This window comes from Zea mays, chromosome 1 (assembly GCF_902167145.1).
Source record: "Zea mays cultivar B73 chromosome 1, Zm-B73-REFERENCE-NAM-5.0, whole genome shotgun sequence".
Classification (NCBI taxonomy): Eukaryota; Viridiplantae; Streptophyta; class Magnoliopsida; order Poales; family Poaceae; genus Zea; species Zea mays.
In genome coordinates, this window is record NC_050096.1 from 187,672,792 (window position 1) to 187,692,907 (window position 20,116).

The 20,116-nt window shown below is 47.3% G+C and overlaps 1 long non-coding RNA gene across 1 annotated transcript; it reads left to right on the forward strand.

The window, feature by feature from the left end:
* Nucleotides 1-11,529: 11,529 nt before the first annotated feature.
* LOC103641489 (uncharacterized) lies at nucleotides 11,530-12,613 on the forward strand. Its single transcript, XR_560357.2, has 2 exons — nucleotides 11,530-12,026; nucleotides 12,316-12,613. It is a non-coding gene; the product is annotated as an uncharacterized lncRNA (long non-coding RNA).
* Nucleotides 12,614-20,116: the final 7,503 nt, after the last annotated feature.

The following is a 20,116-nucleotide window of genomic DNA, read 5'->3' on the forward strand; positions in this document are numbered from 1 at the left end:
CGATTATACTGATCTCAACAAACACTGTCCGAAGGATCCCTTCGGGCTCCCGAGGATAGATCAGGTGGTGGATTCCACCGCTGGGTGTTCTGTGCTGTCTTTCTTAGATTGCTATTCCGGGTATCATCAGATTAGTCTGGCAAAGGAAGACGAGGAGAAAACGGCGTTCATCACTCCGTTTGGTGCCTTCTGTTATACCTCCATGCCGTTCGGCCTCAAAAACGTTGGAGCGACTTATCAGAGAGCCATTCAAACATGCTTAGCCGATCACTAGGGCAAGCGTGTGGAGGCTTACGTAGATGATGTGGTAATCAAAACAGAGAATTCGGAAAACTTCATCGAAGATTTACAGCTAGTTTTCAATAGCCTGAGAAGATATAGATGGAAGCTCAATCCTGAAAAATGTGTTTTCGGGGTACCAGCAGGAAAGTTGCTCGGGTTCATCGTCAGCAACCGGGGAATTGAGGCTAATCCGGATAAGATTGAAGCTATCATGAAGATGGAAGCTCCCCGTTCACAAAAGAAAGTTCAGCGACTCACTAGATGTATGGCAGCTCTGAGCAGATTTATATCCAGGCTGGGAGAAAAAGGTTTGCCATTTTACAAGCTACTCAAGAAGGTGGATAAGTTTCAATGGACCTCAGAAGCACAAGAAGCTCTAGACGCGCTGAAGAAATTCTTGACAACACCACCAGTATTGAAACCACCCCGGCGAGCTACGCCGATTCAACCGGCTGAAGATTTGCTGCTGTATATCTCTTGCACGACTCATGTGGTAAGCACCGCGTTGGTAGTCGAGCGAGTAGAAGAAGGACATGCCTATCCAGTACAACATCCTGTTTACTTCATCAGTGAAGTTCTAGGCCCCTCAAAGAAAAAGTATCCTCAGGTTCAGAAGCTATTATATGCAGTACTCCTAACTGCCCGCAAGCTGCGTCACTACTTTGACGACCACAAAGTCATAGTAGTTACTGGTTTTCCAATAGGGGACATTCTTCACAACAAGGAAGCCATTGGCCGAATAGCCAAGTGGGCTTGCGAGTTGGGATCCCATGATATCGAGTTCCGACCTCGCACTGCCATCAAAACTCAAGCACTGGTTGATTTCGTATCAGAGTGGACAGAACAGCAAGTACCAGACAATCCAGAAACGGCAGAAGTATGGCGAATGTATTTTGATGGCTCGCTAAAGCTGCAGGGAGCAGGAGCGGGGATTCTCTTCACTGCACCTAGAGGCGAACACCTCAAATATGCTCTCCAGTTGTTATTCCCGGCCTCTAACAATGCAGCCGAGTATGAAGCTTTGATACACGGATTAAACATCGCCATGTCACTGGGCGTCAAGAGATTGATGGTATATGGAGATTCTCTGGTAGTCATCAGCCAGATAAACAAAGAATGGGATTGTTCAAGTGATTCAATGGGAAAATATTGCGCTGCCGTCCGAAAGCTGGAAGATAAATTCGAGGGTCTAGAGTTTCATCATATAGGAAGAGATCGGAACATGGCGGCCGATGTACTGTCCAAGCTCGGATCCGGTCGGACTCAGGTTCCGCCCGGGGTCTTCGTGCAAGAAATTCTCCAGCCGAGTATCTCAATGGATCAAACAGAAGAGTGCAACATCATAAATCAACTCGAGTCAGATTCTGATGACTGGAGAAGACCGATTATTAAGTATATAAAGAACGAAGAAGAACCGGACGACAAGAACTCGGCAGAGCGCATTGCCAGACAATCAGCTCACTATACACTCATTGGGGAGGTATTGTACAGGAGGGGCGCGTCAGGCGTCCTCATGAAGTGCGTTCTCCCGTCCACCGGAAAGCAACTTCTGGAGGAAGTCCATGCGGGGCAGTGCGGAGTACATGCAGCATCCAGAACACTAGTCGGGAAGGTCTTCAGGTCAGGATTCTATTGGCCGACGGCGAAGAACGATGCAGCCGAGTTAGTTCAGAGATGCGAAGCTTGCCAATACCTGTCAAAGCAACAGCACATGCCAGCACAGCAGCTACAGACCATACCAGTAACTTGGCCTTTCGCATGCTGGGGACTGGATATGATTGGACCTTTCAAGAAAGCTCAAGGAGGATATACCCATGTATTGGTGGCGATTGACAAATTCACTAAATGGATAGAGTTCCAGCCCATTGCTTCTTTAACCTCTTCTAAAGCCGTGGAATTCATACAAAGCATAATATTCAGATTTGGGATACCAAACAGTATCATCACTGACTTGGGATCCAACTTCACCAGTTCAGAATTCTTTGACTTCTGCGAGCAAAAGAGCATTCAGATCAGGTACGCGTCTGTAGCGTATCCAAGAGCCAACGGGCAGGTTGAGCGAGCCAACAGAATGATATTGGAGGCACTCAGGAAAAGGGTCTTCGATAAGAATGAAAAATTCGCAGGAAAATGGATAAGAGAACTGCCTTATGTCGTTTGGAGCTTGAGAACCCAACCTAGCCGAGCCCTGCATGGAAACACCCCTTTCTTCATGGTCTATGGGTCGGAGGCAGTGCTACCTGCTGATCTCAAGTTTGGGGCGCCAAGATTGATCTTTGAAAGCATAGCAGAAGCTGAGGCCACCAGGCTGGAGGATATTGATATACTTGAGGAAGAACGACTGAATGCAGTGATCCAATCAGCACGGTACCAGCAAACTCTAAGGCGCTATCACGACAAGGCTGTGCGACAACGCTTCTTTTCGATAGGAGACCTCGTCCTCCGCCGAATTCTAACGGGGGAGGGACGGCACAAGTTATCACCCTTATGGGAAGGGCCTTTCATAGTAGCAGAGGTTACTCGGCCCGGATCGTATCGCCTCACCCAGATGGATGGCACAGAAGTTGGGAACTCCTGGAACATAGAGCACCTCAGAAAGTTTTACCCCTAGCTGTATTTCAAAACAGCTGGGGGCGACCATGTATTCTGTAAAATGGAAATACGTCATCAATAAAGAGAGACTTCAAAGATACTCGGCTCATTTACGACTGACTTGCATTCTTACTTAACTCGGGGTGACCACTATGCCCTACAAACGGAGCAATCGACTTAAGTCGGCAACGACTTAAGGCGGTGCAACATGCTCACGCTTACTTAACTCGGGGTGACCACTATGCCCTACAAACGGAGCAATCGACTTGAGTCGGCAACGACTTAAGGCGGTGCAACATGCTCACGCTTACTTAACTCGGGGTGACCACTATGCCCTACAAATGGAGCAATCGACTTAAGTCGGCAACGACTTAAGGCGGTGCAACATGCTCACGCTTACTTAACTCGGGGTGACCACTATGCCCTACAAACGGAGCAATCGACTTAAGTCGGCAACGACTTAAGGCGGTGCAACATGCTCACGCTTACTTAACCCAGGGTGACCACTATACCCTACTAACGGAGATATCGGCTAAAGTCAGTGGTGGCTTAAGCCGGTGCAGCTTACTCGCGCTTACGCAATTCAAGGGATGACCTCCATGTCCCGCAAACAAACTTCATAATCATCATGCAGCGCTACCACAAACTTGCGAATTAATAAATTCTGATACGATAAGAGAGTGATCATGTCATTCGAATGATAGGCTGATATCCTCTAACGAGTACTTGATCATACTAACCGTGCGCTCATAGCACACAAAATGTTTCTCTATTTTCCAATGTCTTTCTCAGGAACGATTGACGAAGAAGGGCGATCCGAAGAATCGGGGGCAGCATTCACATCGGCTTTTATGTCTTCAGGGACAACCACGTCGGGTCTCCTCATCAAGATTCGTCCCGCCCGAATAGCCTTGTCCATGGCTTTATCGCGCTGGGCTTTGAGAGTAGCAGCAGTCTCTTCGGCAATTTTAGCAGCCAGCTGAACAGCTTCTAACTCCTGGGCAATGGTTTTCTTGGAAGCTCGGAGTTCTTTGATGGTGGCATTCTTCGCTGATAGCAATCGCCTAAGACTGGTCACTTCATCCACGGATTCTTGCAACCTACAACGCTGATTGTCCAGTTCCTCCATTGTGAAGCGGTGACTCCTCTCTAAGATGGTCAGCGAGTTGTTAGAATCTCGATACAATCTGTCCAGACTGTCGCGAGAAGCAGCAAGGATACGTTTTTCTTCCTACAAGCAAAAATCAACTCCTTCAGAATCCAAGCAAGTAATAAGAGCATAGCAAGACGAGGCACGGTTTTGTAAACTACCTTTTCAGAGTCAAGCCGAGCATGAAGAGAAGAACTCAAAGCGTTGGCATCATCCAAAGCAGCGGAGACCTGATTCAGTTCAGTCTGGCTCTGAGAATACTTCTCCTTGAAGTCAGCACACCGTTGAGCCATTTCAGCTTGATCTCGGGAATGTTTTTCCTCAAGAACTGCAATCTGCCGAGTCATTCCTATCAAGAGGTAATCAAACGAAAGGAGGTCAGAAGGTAAAACAATCTACAAATAAAGGCAAGGAAGAAAAAGAAGGGCACTAACCAGCATTAGTTGCCTCCAACTCGGATACACGACGATAAAGTGACACCGGATTCCAACGTTCAAAAGATGAAGCCACTTCTGGGATGGAAGCACCCTGTGATCTCAGCTGGCTGGCCATCCCATCCACCAAAGCCTGATGAGAAGAGCGGATGAACATAATGACAAAAATTCATGCAACGTAAAGATCAAGCTAAAGTACAGCACAGTACCTGGAAATTGGAAAAGAACGAGGGGATCCCCAAATCAGGAGAAATCAGCTGATAACCAGGTACCAGACCACCACCCGAAGCAGCTTGCAACAGACCAGTAGGAACGAGCTCAGTACATTCAACAGAGCCTAACGCCAGACCAGCGGGGACGCTGCCCTCTAAAGCGACTCCCTGATCCAGAGTTTGGGCCACCACCATACCGCCAGAGTGTGGAGGTGAACCCGCATGAACATCCATGGAAGTGCAGGAAGGAGACCTTGCTCAGACACCCTCGGGGGCTGGGTCACAGTTGGCACTGCCCGCTTGAGCCGGATCATCCCCGGCAACACCCTCGGGGGCTGGGCAGTGGCTTATACTCTTCACCCGAGTTAAGTTTTCCCCGGCGACATCCTCGGGGGCTGGGCACGTGTCAACACTATTCAAGGGGTCCAAGCTCTCTGCCGTAGCCACCTCTAAGGTTGACGGGCCTTCAGCTACTTCCATGGGACCAGAACAATCCAAGTCAGCATCCCGACCCTCGAGATCGTGCTCTAAGGTCGACGAGGCACGGGATGACCTCAATCCAGCATCTAGCACGGCAGCACGAGTCTCTGTTGCGTCATCATCCACAGGTTCTGATAGCAAGTCCTCTGGGACCATATCCTCTAGAGTTTGATCAAAGTTGGCCATGGACAGTTCTTGCAGACCAATAAGGGCAGACAATGCAGGAGAAGGAACTCCACTACTTCCACCGCTGGCAATGAACTGCCGACTGTTTTTCCGAGTTAATGGAGCTTCATTTTCTTCCTCCTCATCTTCCACAGTAACAACGCAAACAGCACCCCTATCGGGGTCAGCAGCAGACGGAGCACACCCATTGGGTTCAACAGCAGTTTGGGCACACCCATTGGGATCAGTGTCAGTAAGGCCAGTTGCAGGCACTTCTTCAGCAGCAGGAGCTAGGGTACCAGCGTCCTCATCAAAGCTGGATACTCGCCGGAGGCGTCTTCTCTTCTTCTTTTGCTCATCAGCAGAAGGCTTGGGCTGACTGGTTCGGCTAGGGCGCCTCGGGCGAGTACTGATAGGTTTCGGGACATCCAAAGTTGTATCAACCTCTGGAAGGGGCACCACTGCCAACGTACCATCAGGAATAGCATCGGATGAATCCTCAGCTAACAGATCAAGCATGTCATTTATGTCGGCATCACTAGGGTTCAGAGGCACTTCAAAATAAACCTGCCGTTCATCATCAGGAATCGCCCCGAGCGAAGCAACCAAAGTACTGACTTCTTCAGCAGAGGGTCGCACTCTAAGGCCCAAATTGCTATCAGTCACAGGCGGATCTGACACAAAGAGGGTGAAAGCTTTGGGAGGGGGTAGGTTCCAAGCCGAGTATGCTACTGGAGCACCAACATTTGAAACTTTACCCCTGAGAATCATTTCAAGTCGGCTTACCAAGTCAACAGAAGGAATTCTCCTATTGGTAACCCGAGTTGAGTCGGCCAGCCCTCGATACAGATATGCCGGGTAGGCCCTGTCTTTCAGTGGCTGAATGTTCTTGAAAACAAAATCAGTGACCACAGCTTCGGCAGTCAGACCTCTCTCTTTCAGTAATCCGACTTCAGTTAGCAACACACCTGCCTCGGCTACTTCCTGATCTGTGGGAGACTCAGTCCAACTCGGAGTGCGGACGTCTGGCTGTCTTCCCGACCGGGAGGGGAGAGAATTTCCATAATTATCAACTATAAACCACTCCAGACGCCACCCCTTAATGCTATCTTTGAGGGGAATCTCAAGATACTCGGTCTTCCGCCCACGGCGCATCTCCAAACTGGCACCTCCGACCAGCTGGTGTTGTCCCCCGGCCATCCCAGGGCGACAATGATACAGATACTTCCATAAACCGAAATGCAGCAGCACACCGAGATAGGCTTCGCATAGGTGAACGAAGATGGAGATTTGCAGAATGGAATTAGGGTTCAAATGAGTCAAGTTGATATGATAGAAATCAAGGAGGCCGCGGAAAAAAGGAGAGATGGGAAGGCCGAGGCCGCGGAGAAGAAAAGGAGCGTAAACTACAGACTCGTGGGTATCTTCTGTTGGGACAGTAGTCCCGTGGCAAATCCGCCAAGAACAGAGTTCCCGTGGAGGAAGAACCCCGATGGAGACGAGGCGGAGAAGCTCAGCTTCGGAAATAACGGACATATGGTTACCTGCGAAGGGTAACTGACTGTTGGGGTCGATTGCGGGGATCACCGCAGCAGACGAGTTCGTAGTTTTCCTCTTGGGCGCCATCTTGCTTCTCACTGGCGAACAGAGTAGGAGGCGAGTGGCAGAGAAGATTCAGATGCGGAAATGCAAGAACTAGGGCACGGAAAGCAAAGGCGGCTAAAAGCGCAACTCTTATGGGATATTCTTGAGCCAGATACCGCTTCAAAAAGTGCCCAGTCATCACCCGGCGGTTATTTCCGAAACCTCAGCATGCCACGTGGACATCTGGCAGTTATTTCCGAAAAAGCCGACGTGCCACTTCATCACTCGGTTATTATCCTCAAAATAACTCGCACGGCCAGCTATCACTCGGCGTTACCTCCAAAACGCTGAACTCGTATTCTATCGCTCGGCATTACTTCTAAAATGCCGACGCCGACCTTCAATCACTCGGCGTTACCTCCGAAACGCTGAACTAGTATTCTATCGCTCGGCATTACTTCTAAAACGCCAATGCCGACCTTCAATCACTCGGCGTTGCCTCCAAAACGCTGAATTCGTATTCTATCGTTCGGCATTACTTCTAAAATGCCGACGCCGACCTTCAGTCACTCGGCGTGGCCTCTAAAACGCCGAACGCGTGTTCAATCGCTCGGTGTTATCTCCAAAACGCTAAACTCATATTCTATCGCTCGGCATTACTTCTAAAATGCTGATGTCGACCTTCACTGACTCGGCGTTGCCTCTAAAACGCTGGTCTCGTGTTCGATTGCTCGGTGTTACTTCTAAAACGCTGATGTCAACCTTCAGTCGCTCGGCGTTGCTTCTAAAACGCCGACACCGACTACAATATTACTCGGCAGCTACTTCTGGAAGCGTCAATGTGATGTGCAAGTTATTCATCTGCTATATCAAAAGAATCAGTTCGACAATCAGAGAAAGCGAGTCATCGAGAAGGGGCCAACGACAGTTCTTCATTAAGGGGAAGTTAATAAGTTTACAAACCAACTCTTCGCGAGTTGGTGCTTCCCTACTTCTACTTTACATTACTACTACTACTAAACTACACTATACTACTCTACATTGCTACTACATTATTCTAATTACACTATACTAATATCTAAAGACCAGTGGCGTTTAGCCACTGGCCTTGCTGCTGCTGCCCTTGCCGCCGCCGCCCCTGGTGCTACCTTTGCTGCTGCCGCCTCTGGTGCTCCCCGTGCTGCTGCCGCCTCTGGTGCTGCCCTTGCCGCCACTGCCCCCACCGCCGTTGCTGCCGTCACCGTCGCCATCGCCACCGTCGTCGTCGTCGCCATCGCCGTCGTCGTCATCTTCGTCCTCGCCGCCGTCCGAGTCCTCCTCGTCCGAGGAGAACTCGGACTCATCCGAGCCCTCGAGCCCGGAGCGCTCGACGGCCCGGATGTACGTCCAGACCTCCGCGGCAATCCCCTGGGAGTCGTCTGAATCATCAGACGACGCCGGGGGAGAGACGGGAGCCGGGGATCCCTCGGACTCGGAGGAGAACTCCTCCTCCGAGTATTCCGAGTCACCGAAATCCTCCGACGGAGGAGTCGGCTCACGCTTGCGCTTAGTACCCTTGCCCATGGTGGAAGCAGACAAAGGGGAGAAGAAGGACGCAGTAAAGAACAGCGAAGAGATGTGAAAAAACCAGAGTAGCAAGGGCGTTATTTATAAGAAGGAAAGGCAACCGCTCACTTCCAACCGCGGTCACTGAACAGTCGCAAAGCATTCAATAAGCACTCCCACCCATCTGAAGACACGTCAGACGGCAGACGCCGTTTCATGCAACACTACACCCATTGGGACTCCAGTCAACAGCGCAAGGGATATGATTACACTAGTCGTCCCATCACATTACTACTCAGAAGTAGCCGGCTAAAACACTCAGCGTCCCAAGCCGTCCCTTGCCCACACCCATTGGGGGGGACGCCCAGGAATTGTCAGTATATTTTTCAAAATGGTCACATCTGTGCAGGGCATGCAGTGAATGCCTCAAGACAAAAATGAGATATCAACAAGAGTTAGAGGGAAGCCAAATATAGCCAGTAGAGTGCAAAATATGGTCGACAGAAATGATTTGAAGACTAGACAGAGAACGTCCATCAAATGTCCAATCAGTCACAGAGCAAATAAATTGCGCTACCTAGCAAGATATGGATGGATTGCAAACTCGGCTGCTAAAGACAAAATATATGCTGACCTCTGCAGCAAAATTTTGATGACATAATGCTGACCTCCAAAGCATAATGCGAATAGTTTCGTGCCAGTTTTTACAAGCAAAAGGAAGACCTTCGAATGGATTATCCTTAAAAAATCCATTTGAAGGTCGGGGGCTACACCCATTGGGTGCACCTCCGGTGCACCCAATGAAGTTCAGAATCCTACGAGTCAAAATGCCGACCTCTAAGGCACAAGCGCAGAACTAAACTTCGGTCGAACAAGTGATCGGAGCAAGGGAAGACAGCAGGAAGTCATTTTCTTGGACCTTGGATCTTTGGGTTGATTACCTCTAAATCAACCCAAAGATCGGGGGCTTGTGGGGGATAGATATCCCCTGGGTCCACTAAAAGAGTAAAGGACCTCACGAAAGGCCCAAGGGCCCAATAAATCGTGAGGTCATTCTTTCGTGGGCCTGGGGAGAAACAACCAGCAAAGCAGAACGACATGAGGCCGGGTTGGTGCAAACCCGGACGGCCCACAGCGTCGAACGAATGACCGCAACAGAAATCCGACTTTCCCGCGCTGAAGCCTCCATGCAACAAAAGCCATGCGAGGATAAGTCGGCGAGGGTTACGTAGGGATAATCTCAAGAGGTTCACTATCTTTTAGCTACTTGTTGCTATCTTACCCACGTGTACCGCCCCACGGTCGAGTATATAAGGCCTAGGGGGCACCCCTTCAGATCGATCGGCCCTTTACTTAGCCACCCACGTCAACTCTCTGCATTCTCAATCCAGAGAGCTCTCTTGTACCCACATTCACCAAGCATACTCACCAGGACGTAGGGTGTTACGCATCTCTAAGCGGCCCGAACCTGTAAACCTTGTCCACTGTCCCTCGTGCGATCGGCACGAACCATTTTGCTACAGTTGTCGACACCGTCCTACTCCTAAAAACACCTTGAGGGGCAACCCCGGGTGTGCGGTCGGACCCAAAACACCGACAGTACCATGTGCTGTAATCAGCTTTGACAACCTGTCTCATTGTATCATGATGAAAAATCACAACCCTTGCTTGACATGTAACAACTAGAAGTATACTTTTATGGCATATTTGTGGGCATCAAATTGTTCTGGAATGTGCTTCCTTTTTTCAGAGGGAAGATGCTACATCCCAAAGTTCTTTCAGTGGACAAGGTCAAAAGCGCAATTCTGTTAATAATAAAATGGATGGCTCTAGCTCTTCTGTTACTCCTCAAAGTACCTTGATCCATCCTCAGAATGGATGTTTTGAGGGTAGAGAGCATCTGATTCAGAAAAGCTTAAAACAAAAATACCTTGACAGTCCCCAGGCAAATGGAGCATTTAAAAGGTCATTAGGCGAACAAACCGTTGTTGGTAGTGGTGGCCCATCACAATTCTCTACTCCCTCATCTTGGTCCCTTTCTCCAAATAGGTAAAGTAGCATATATGTTTATGTTTCTGTCTTGGAATTGTATTTTGGCTGCCTTATATTGATACAGATCTGTTACAGGCATAGAAAAGTTGGAGAATGTGATTCTAGGTTATTACCAGTTTTGGAGATGAACTCAAACATATCTTGAAAGCAGATAAACTAGGAGTAGGATTATCCTTATCTAGGATTCCACACATAGTAATATGTTACCTTTTTTTTATTATACATGCATCATGTATTGCTCCTTTGTTTCTTATCACCTTGTTTTTAGGGTCATGCATACATTTAAACTTCTTCTCATCTTGCATATACGAAATCTAACTTTGTTTCTTATTGTTTCTAAAACACTCACTTGCTATTCAACATCATCAACAGTTGATTTGGACAAACTGCAAATTCTATACCTAAAGAAAAAAATGCATACCAAGCCTGATGTCTGTTGTTCACCTTAGGTGAATCAAACTAAATGTATTATGTTCATTGGTTCTTAACTATAGAAATTGTAGGTCACTGGTTTGGACTTCAAAGGAATGATGTGCTACTTTAGTCAGATCTTGTGCAAGCCTTAATTTATCTTTCCATTTAGTGTCATACAATTGCTTCATATGATTAAACACTGAGTAAATGTGATTTCAAAACCAGGTACAAAGAAATGTTTAGGGAGCTGCCCTATATCCTTTAACTAGCTGATTTTGTTTCATTCACTTTTCATTTATGGCAGCTGCTTAAATTCCAGTAGAGCAAATGTTCATGTCACATTTGGTTAATGTTGTACCATGCTTATACTACTGCTATGGCTAGTTTTGACATGAGAAGATTACTTATATCAATGTTGTTTTGTTACAGGGTAAACGAAGGTTCCTTTACAGCTTACTTGATGCAATGCAGTCTCTAACATCACAAGCTGTTGTTATTGGTGTGAGTTGTCGCTTGGTATGAACTAAGCTTTATTTACTAATAAATATAAACTTCAAGCTTGTTAGTTGTATATAATTGATTTTTTGTTGAATGACATTTGATTACTATGCCCTGTCAGGTGTCACGCTTGATTGATGTTTCAAACAACAAAGATGTCATTCTTGGTTATGTAGTAGTGATCATGCAGCAGCATATAAAGCACATATGTTTCAGGTGACTCTAACTTTAATTATTAGCTAACTCTAACTCGGTTGCTGCAACTGAGAAAGGGAATGTTGTTAAGGCTCTATTCATGAGCACGATGCCAAAAAAGAGCCGGTCAAGGGGTTGGTGTCCGAGGTCTGTTCGAAGCTGAACTTGGTGTGCAGGGAGGTGTCGAGCAGATACATGTTTCAGAGGAAGAATACAAAGACTACTAAGAAGGGTGAAGAGACCATGGAGGCCAGGATCAAAGATATAACATGTAGTCGAGGTCTGTTCGAAGCTGAACTTGGCGTGCCTGGAGGTGCCGAGCAGATAATGTCTCAGCTGAAGAATAAAAAGACTACCAAGAAGGGTGAAGAGACCACGGTGACCAAGATCAAAGACATAACATGCAGTCCCAAAACAAAAATGGTAATTTGACATCACCTTTTAATCTGCTCAAACTGACCTTTGGTTTTTGTTACAATATCAAAAAGTTTAAAGCTATCAAAATGATAATTTGACATCACCTTTTAATCTGTTTGAACTCGCCTATGATTTTTTTACAATATCGAGAAGTTTAAAGCTGTCGAAATGGTATGATATGTTATAAGAATAATGCTAAAAACATATATCCTTTTAATTTAAGTGGTATCTTTTGAGATGAAGTCTTTTTGTTTTGCTTGCTTTTACCAAATTTGATTTGACATCCGCTTTCTAGATAACAAACGAGCCTCCGTGGACATACTTCTCAAGGCGTCTGTGTTCTTGGAGTGTGCTATGGAGTTGCAGAAAGTCTGTAAGGCTGTAACACTCATACAAGAGACCCTGTTTGAGAAAACAAACACTCATATTTTATCGAATATTTTGTACGCCGTTGCAACGTACGAGCACATTCCTAGTATTTCATCTAATTCTATTGGTTATTTATATGCAACATTTAAGTCACATGTTATCCTATGAAATTGTATCACAAAACTCTCTATTGAGAAAACATATTTTTATTAATTTATTCTTTATTTTATCTTATTTTTATTGATGTGACAACATTAGAAATGGTGTGATGAAACTACCCTGAGAATAACCTTATCATGACATCCGGCCGCCAGGAGCAAGGCGGTTCTGAGAAGCAATTCTCATATTAGCGTCACGAGGTCTGAATTTTCAAACTCTATTACCAATAGAGTCAATCAATGGTTCAGAACGCAAGTGATGTCATTTTCATCTACCCTGCAAGGCTATTTATTATCAACAGATCAGGCACGGTCAAAGCTTATTCCTCGACCAAACCAAAGTTTCCAAGGCGGTTGGTTTCTGCTACGATGACACATGTGGGTCTGATCAGCTTTGAACTCGGCCTCCTCGAACAACTTGTGGACGAAATTAGCAGGATACTGAGGTGGCCATCTGATGATTTAGTTAGAACTGAGATTTTAGACGAAGTCTCTAATGCGTCAGTTCAACCGATAAGACTGGTGGTGTAGGTATTCTAAGTTATGAAATTTTCAGTTACTGGATGTCATTTCAGCTTCAATTTCATGAATCATAGTGTGCCAAAAATTCAAGAGACTGCGAGTGTAGTACATTACCAAATATGTAAAATAAAATTATTAAGAAAAGAATCTCACAGTATTATTATTAAAATTTTAAAAGTATATATCAAGAAAAAAATTCAACATCATCCGTGCTGCAAGAGAACATTTCAGATACAAGTTCTACATGGAAGTCCTGATAGTCTCGGGCTTGGAAAATATGGAAGCAAAGGAATGTGTCATTTTCAGAGAATTATGTCCTTTTTTATTGGAGTTGTTTCAACGACATGTCGAAACTTCAGCTTATTAGAATGGTTCCGAAGTTTAGATCGGAGCAGGGCCGTACCTGAGGGAGGCGGCTGTATCGGGCCCTAAAAACAGAGGACCCCTAGTCATAGGACACTAGCACTTTTTCCTGTTAAACCTATCTATTCTAGACATAAATACGCAAAGAGGAATACGCTATCGACCAGTCTCGTTTAGATTGCTAAACTAATGTCTCAATTACTTATCGAATACTCCATCTGTTTCAAAATAGTATTTGTTTTAGCTCTTGATTTTTATGTTTATATTCAACTAGATGATGATTAATTCACTAAAGAAGCAAAATGAATTCTTTTAAAATAGAGAGTATTATTTACTATACAAATGATGGTTGCATCGACAGAGAGAAGCTTTCTAAAATTGAAATATGTTTGTGAACTATTTATGGTCAACAAAACTCAAGAGGGGTTAAATGGCTTGGCGATTCTATATATCGAAAAAAGTTGTTGGATGAGATTGATCTCAATGGTATAAGCGATGACTTTGTATCACAAAATATTAGAATATATTTTTAATGATATCAGATAACAAGTAAATGTTTTCGCTATATTTTATATTTATTATCTTATAATCTTTAAAACAGTGCATAATAAATTTTATACGTCAAATATTCGATAATATATGTATAATTATATATTTTTGTATGTGGATGTGGCCTCTATATCAGATTTCGTACTAGGCCCCTGAAAAGTCAGGAACGACCCTGGATCAGAGATCTCCCTTTGGCTTGATTCTTTGTAGCTGCTCTGTCTTCTCCCTTTTCTTTTTCTTTTCTTTCCTTTTTTTTCTTCTTTTGCATGTCTAATGCTTGTTCTCTAGTCTTTGTGTTTTCCTGCGGTTTCTTTATAGTTTCCAGCCTTCTACGCTCTCAGTCTGTCACTACGGGGTCAATCTCATGGGCTTGCAATCACTTTCACTAGAAGGCTTGTATTCATTGGTCAGCCAATGCTCGTGAGATTGTATCATACAAATCAAGGTGCTGGTGAGATTGTGGATAAGTCCAAACAACTAATATGCAGTTTTGTGTATAATATGTGTGTCCTCCTAGAAGGGTAAAGAAAGCATAGATACATGATCCATCATTCCACTTATGTGATGTGGTTCATGCATCTTGTTCATGCATTCTATCCTCACAATATACTGCTCTTTAAATATCACTCACTGTTCATTACAAAATTCCCTCCTACTTAAATATTCCTAAAAGCAATGACAACTCATGTTCATCCCCTCCCACCCAAATATTTGTATCTGCACTGAAATACTCTTATATACCATGACAATTCATATTCATCCCCTCCCAATAAAATACATGTATCTACAACTAGTTTTATAACTTGATAAGATATTGGAGACAAACAAAACATACCACAGTTGTCTTAGATAATCGGATCAATTGTCCGTACATAAGAAGAGTGGAGATGTAATTAGAGTGGACATGGCGTTGCTAATATGATCGTTTGCAGCTTGCGGTCACTGTGGGGGACAGATATCCCCCGGGTCCACTAGAAGGCAAGAAGGCCTCGCAAAAGGCTTTGGGCCTATTATCTCGCAAAGCCATCCCTTTGTGGGCCAGGGGAGGACTACTGATGGAATGGGCCGATGCGTGATAAGGAAGCAGTCTCAGGCCCAAGCATCTCGACAACTCAAGCGCTATCTGTAGCGTCCGCCCGACTTTCCCGCGCGCAGCGCCTTTGGACGTCGGAATGGATCAGAGATAAATCGACAAGATTATAGGAAGATAAGTTCAGTCAATTCACTATTGTTTAGGTACACATCATCATCATACACGCATGTAGTGCCCCACGGTCGAGTATATAAGGCCTAGGGGGTACCCCGTAATTTCCATCGACCATCTACTCAACTCATTAGCCTTTCTCCATACAGAAGACTTCCCTTGTAACCTACCACATAAAGATCCACACCAGGAAGTAGGGTGTTACGCATCTCAAAGCGGCCCAAACCTGTAGAAAATCGCCTGCCGTCTCTCGTGCATCTCGCACGAACCATTGAGTTACAATCTACAGCACCGTCCTACCCAAAAGCACTGCGAGGGGTAACCCCGGGTGTGCGGTCGGGCTCCAAACACCGACAGCTGGCATGCCAGGTAGGGGGTGTGTCGTTGATCCAAGCTAGCTCAATGGCCGTTACTTCCCAGTGCAAAATCGCTCTTTGCCCTGGATCCGTATTCTGCTTTGGGACCATCTTGTCCATAGCAGATGAAAAGGGAATTCTGCACCAAATAGCGGATCCACCGGAGGAGAAGCTTTCCTTGGAAATACCCAGGAAAGTCGGAGCAAGATAGCAGACAGCGCAACCTCCTGCGCCCCAGACGAAGACTACCTCTTGCAAGTCGAGAGCCAGGAATTCTCTTGCCCGAGGAACTCTGTTGTCCACTTCGTGCACAAAGGAGTGGACACGGATTACAAGAAAGAAAGAAGCAAGCGTTCCCGGAAAAGGGACAGAGGCCCGTCGAGCTATCTTTCCGGCACCTTCGCCCTCAAAGAAGGACGGAAAGGAACTCGCCACCGTAGTAACTCCTTTCTACCCCGACATCCTCTTCATCGGGGGGAGATTGGAGTCATCTCCCATCTCCGATGACGAGCCAACCATGCCAGGAGAAGAACCTCCCCAGTGAGAAGCTCGGCGATGAAGGAACAGATGCCGGAATATTCGGCGACATCACGAAGCTGGGGAGCAGGACCCAGCGCAGCCCGTATCTCATGATGAAGTCTCAGAAGTGGGAGAAACTCCAGACGAGCGAGTATTCAGAGAAAGGAGGAATTCTCGCCGATGTGACCGCTGGCAAGCTCAAGACCGAGATCGAGAACAAGCTGAACATGGTGCAAGGTTACGCCGAGAGAACCCTCTCTTTGCTCGAAACCTGAACCCTGACTTTGCTCGTGCAATGAACACGCCGAGCGAAGTCGGAGGAGTGCTGGCTCAGATAGCTGATGGCCGCCCGCAGACTCCAGATGCTAAAGGCTATCGGCGGCTGCTTACTCGGGCAGCTAATCATCTTCTACCGCTCTCTCATCCCCCGAGCGACATGCGACATGCCATCAACAGTCGGCGAGATGCGTGGAGCTCCATCAACGCTTCGCGCGACCGATGACATGAAAACGAGATAAGGCGCCGGGAGGAGTACGATCGGGACCATTGCGTCCCGGCTCGAAGTCACACCACCAGAGTTGAGTCAGCAGCAGCCTCAACCAGTGGCCCGATCCGGGGACGGTCGAGACGACACATCATCGACTCCCCTCCCTGGAACCAACACCATGAACGTCGACGGGAAGACACATGTGGAGTATCCGCGCTTACTCCACGTCTCAGGGCCATCCAGTGGCCCCCAAACTTCAAGGTCTCTAACGTTGACAAGTACGAGCCTAAGCAGGACCTAGGAGGCTGGTTGGCCATCTATACGACCGCCACCCGAGCCGCTGAGGCGACTGAAGACGTGATGACCGCATATTTGCCCATCGTCCTTGGGCAGGATGCATTGCAGTGGCTACGACATCTGCCGCGACACTGCATCGACGATTGGAGTGACTTCAGTCGGCGTTTCATCGCCCACTTCCAGTCCCTCTCCGACAAGCCGGCGCAGCCATGGGACCTCAAATCCATCAGGCGCTGGGGCGATGAAACACTTCGGTCGTGCCTCAAGAGGTTTCAGACCATGAGAAATCGTATCCCCGAGGTTTGAGGACTTCTACCAAGGATCTAATGACTTGGCCTTCGTACGAGCCATACTGCAGAAAGCGCCGACCACCTCCGAACAACTGTTTCGAGAGGTGGACCTCTACATCACCGCTGATGAGTGGGCCCAGGACCTCATCGGAGGAACAAAACCTGCACCACTGGAACCGCGCGCGCGACACCAACCCGCAACCCGACAGGCATTGGGAGAAGAGGCCTGATGAGGAGGTCCACGCCGCCGGACCACCCGTCGCTCGTGCCCGAGGGGCACCCCATGGAGGCGATCGGACACTAGACGACATCCTCGATGCCCAGTGCCCATATCACAAGGACATGCGCCACACCTTGCGGAACTACAAGGACTTCAAGCACTCCGTCGGGAATGGCCTACCGTTCCAGCCTCTACCACCTCCCCCACCACGAGGAGGGCCTGGCGAGCCCAGGCAGCCTCAGCAACCAGAAGGGGGAGGGGTGGAGCATTCCCACGCATTGACAGGGAGGTCAACGTCATCTTTGGAGGACACGGGTCGCAGGAGAACAGAAGGCAGCAAAAGCTCAACGACCGGCAGGTCCTGGTGGCAACCACCAGTGCCCCAGCTCCCTATCGGTGGTCAGAGTACACAATCACCTTCAGCCGAGCGGATCAATGGCTCAACTTCGACCAACCTAGCAAGTACCCGCTCCTTGTTGATCTGGTAATCCGAGAGAGCAGGGTAAAGAAACTACTAGTGGACGGGGGAAGTAGCATCAACGTTACCTTCCCCCGGACGCTCCTGGGCTTGGGGGTCGCACTCAATGACCTCACTGAGTCAGACACCTCTTTCTTCGGCATTGTGCCGACCGAAGGGGAGTACCCGCTCGGGCACATCTACATGCTCATCACCTTTGAAACTCCGGAAAACTACAGAACCGAGTTCCTGAGGATCGAGGTGGCGAGTTTCGACTGCCGGTACAACGCCATCATCGGCAGGCCGGGATTGGCAAAATTCATGGCCATTCCACACTATTCATACATGATATTGAAGATGCCATGACCGCAAGGAATCATCACCGTGCGCACTGACTTCCAAGGCACCACGGAATACTTTCGGGGAGCCATCCAGGCGGCCCTTACTACTAGACCGTCGAGGACTTCCTCCACGCAGGTGAACACAAAACCTGAGGAAGACCTCGCAATACCCACAAACGAAGCTCAAGTCGTGACCTCTATGTGGCCGACTAAGGAGACCAAGAGGATCAACCTAGGATTCGCTGATGAACGCAAGACCGCCATCATCAGCTCTAGCCTCGACGACAAATAGGAAAGCGCGCTCATTCGGTTCCTACAAGATAACCGAGATGTATTCGCATGGCAACCTACGGATATGACGGGAGTCACGAGAGAACTGGCCGAGTATAAATTAAAGGTCTATCCTCAAGGAAGGCCGATTCGACAGAAGCTGCATCGTTTCACGCCTAACAAGAGAGAAGCTATTCGCGCCGAGTTAGCTCGCTTAGTGGCTGCAGGGTTCATTAGAGAAGTGTTGCATCCTGAGTGGCTAGCAAATCCTGTTCTTGTACTCAAAAAGAATAAAGTGGATTGGCGCATGTGTGTCGACTATACTGATCTCAACGAACACTGTCCGAAGGATCCCTTCGGGCTCCCTAGAATAGATCAGGTGGTTGATTCGACCGCTGGATGTTCTATGTTGTCCTTCCTAGACTGCTATTCTAGATACCATCAGATCAACTTGGCAAAAGAAGATGAGGAGAAAACTGCATTCATCACCCCGTTCGGAGCTTTCTGCTATACCTCCATGCCGTTCAGCCTCAAGAACATGGGAGCGACCTACCAGAGAGACATTCAAACATGTTTAGCCGATCACTGGGGCAAGTGAGTGGAAGCCTATGTCGATGAAGTGGTGATCAAAACAGAAAACTCAGAAAACTTCATCGAAGATTTGCAGTTGATTTTCAATAGCTTGAGGCGATATCGATGGAAGCTCAATCCAGAAAAGTGTGTCTTCGAAGTACCGACAGGGATGTTACTCGGATTCATTGTTAGCCATCGAGGAATTGAAGCCAACCCAAAAAAAATCAAGGCTATCATGAGAATGGAAGCGCCACGATCACAGAAAAAGGTACAGAGGCTTACTGGATGCATGGCAGCCCTAAGCAGGTTCATATCAAGGCTAGGCGAGAAAGGCATGCATTCTACAAATTGCTCAAAAAGGTGGACAAGTTTCAGTGGACCATAGAGGCATAGGAAGCTCTAGAGGCACTGAAAAAGTTCCTGACTACACCACCAGTACTCAAGCCACCACGCCGAGCCATGCCGAATCAGCCAGCAGAAGATCTGATGTTATACATCTCCTGCACGACTCACGTGGTAAGCACCGCGTTAGTAGTCGAGCGGGTGGAGGAAGGACATACATACCCAGTGCAACATCCGGTCTACTTCATCAGTGAAGTTCTTAGGCCCTCAAAAATGAAGTATCCCCAAGTCCAGAAACTGTTATACGTGGTACTTCTAACCGCTCGCAAGCTCCATCACTACTTTGACGACCACAAAGTCATAGTAGTCACATGATTTCCAATAGGGGACATTCTCCACAACAAAGAAGCTATCGAAAGGATAGCCAAGTGGGCATGTGAGCTGGGAGCTCACGACATAGAGTTCCGACCTCGCACAACAATAAATACTCAAGCACTGGTTGACTTCATATCAGAGTGGACTGAGCATCAGGTCCCAGACAACCCAGAGATTACCGAAGTATGGAGAATGTACTTTGATGGCTCGCTGAAGTTGCAGGGAGCAGGTGCAGGGATTCTCTTCATTGCTCCTGGAGGTGAACAACTCAAGTATGCACTCCAGCTATTATTTCTAGCATCAAATAATGCGGCAGAATATGAAGCACTGATTATGGCAGAACCTCTCAAGTTATTGGGCCCACATGCACCTATCCTTGTCTCAAAGACCTTAGACTTCTATGC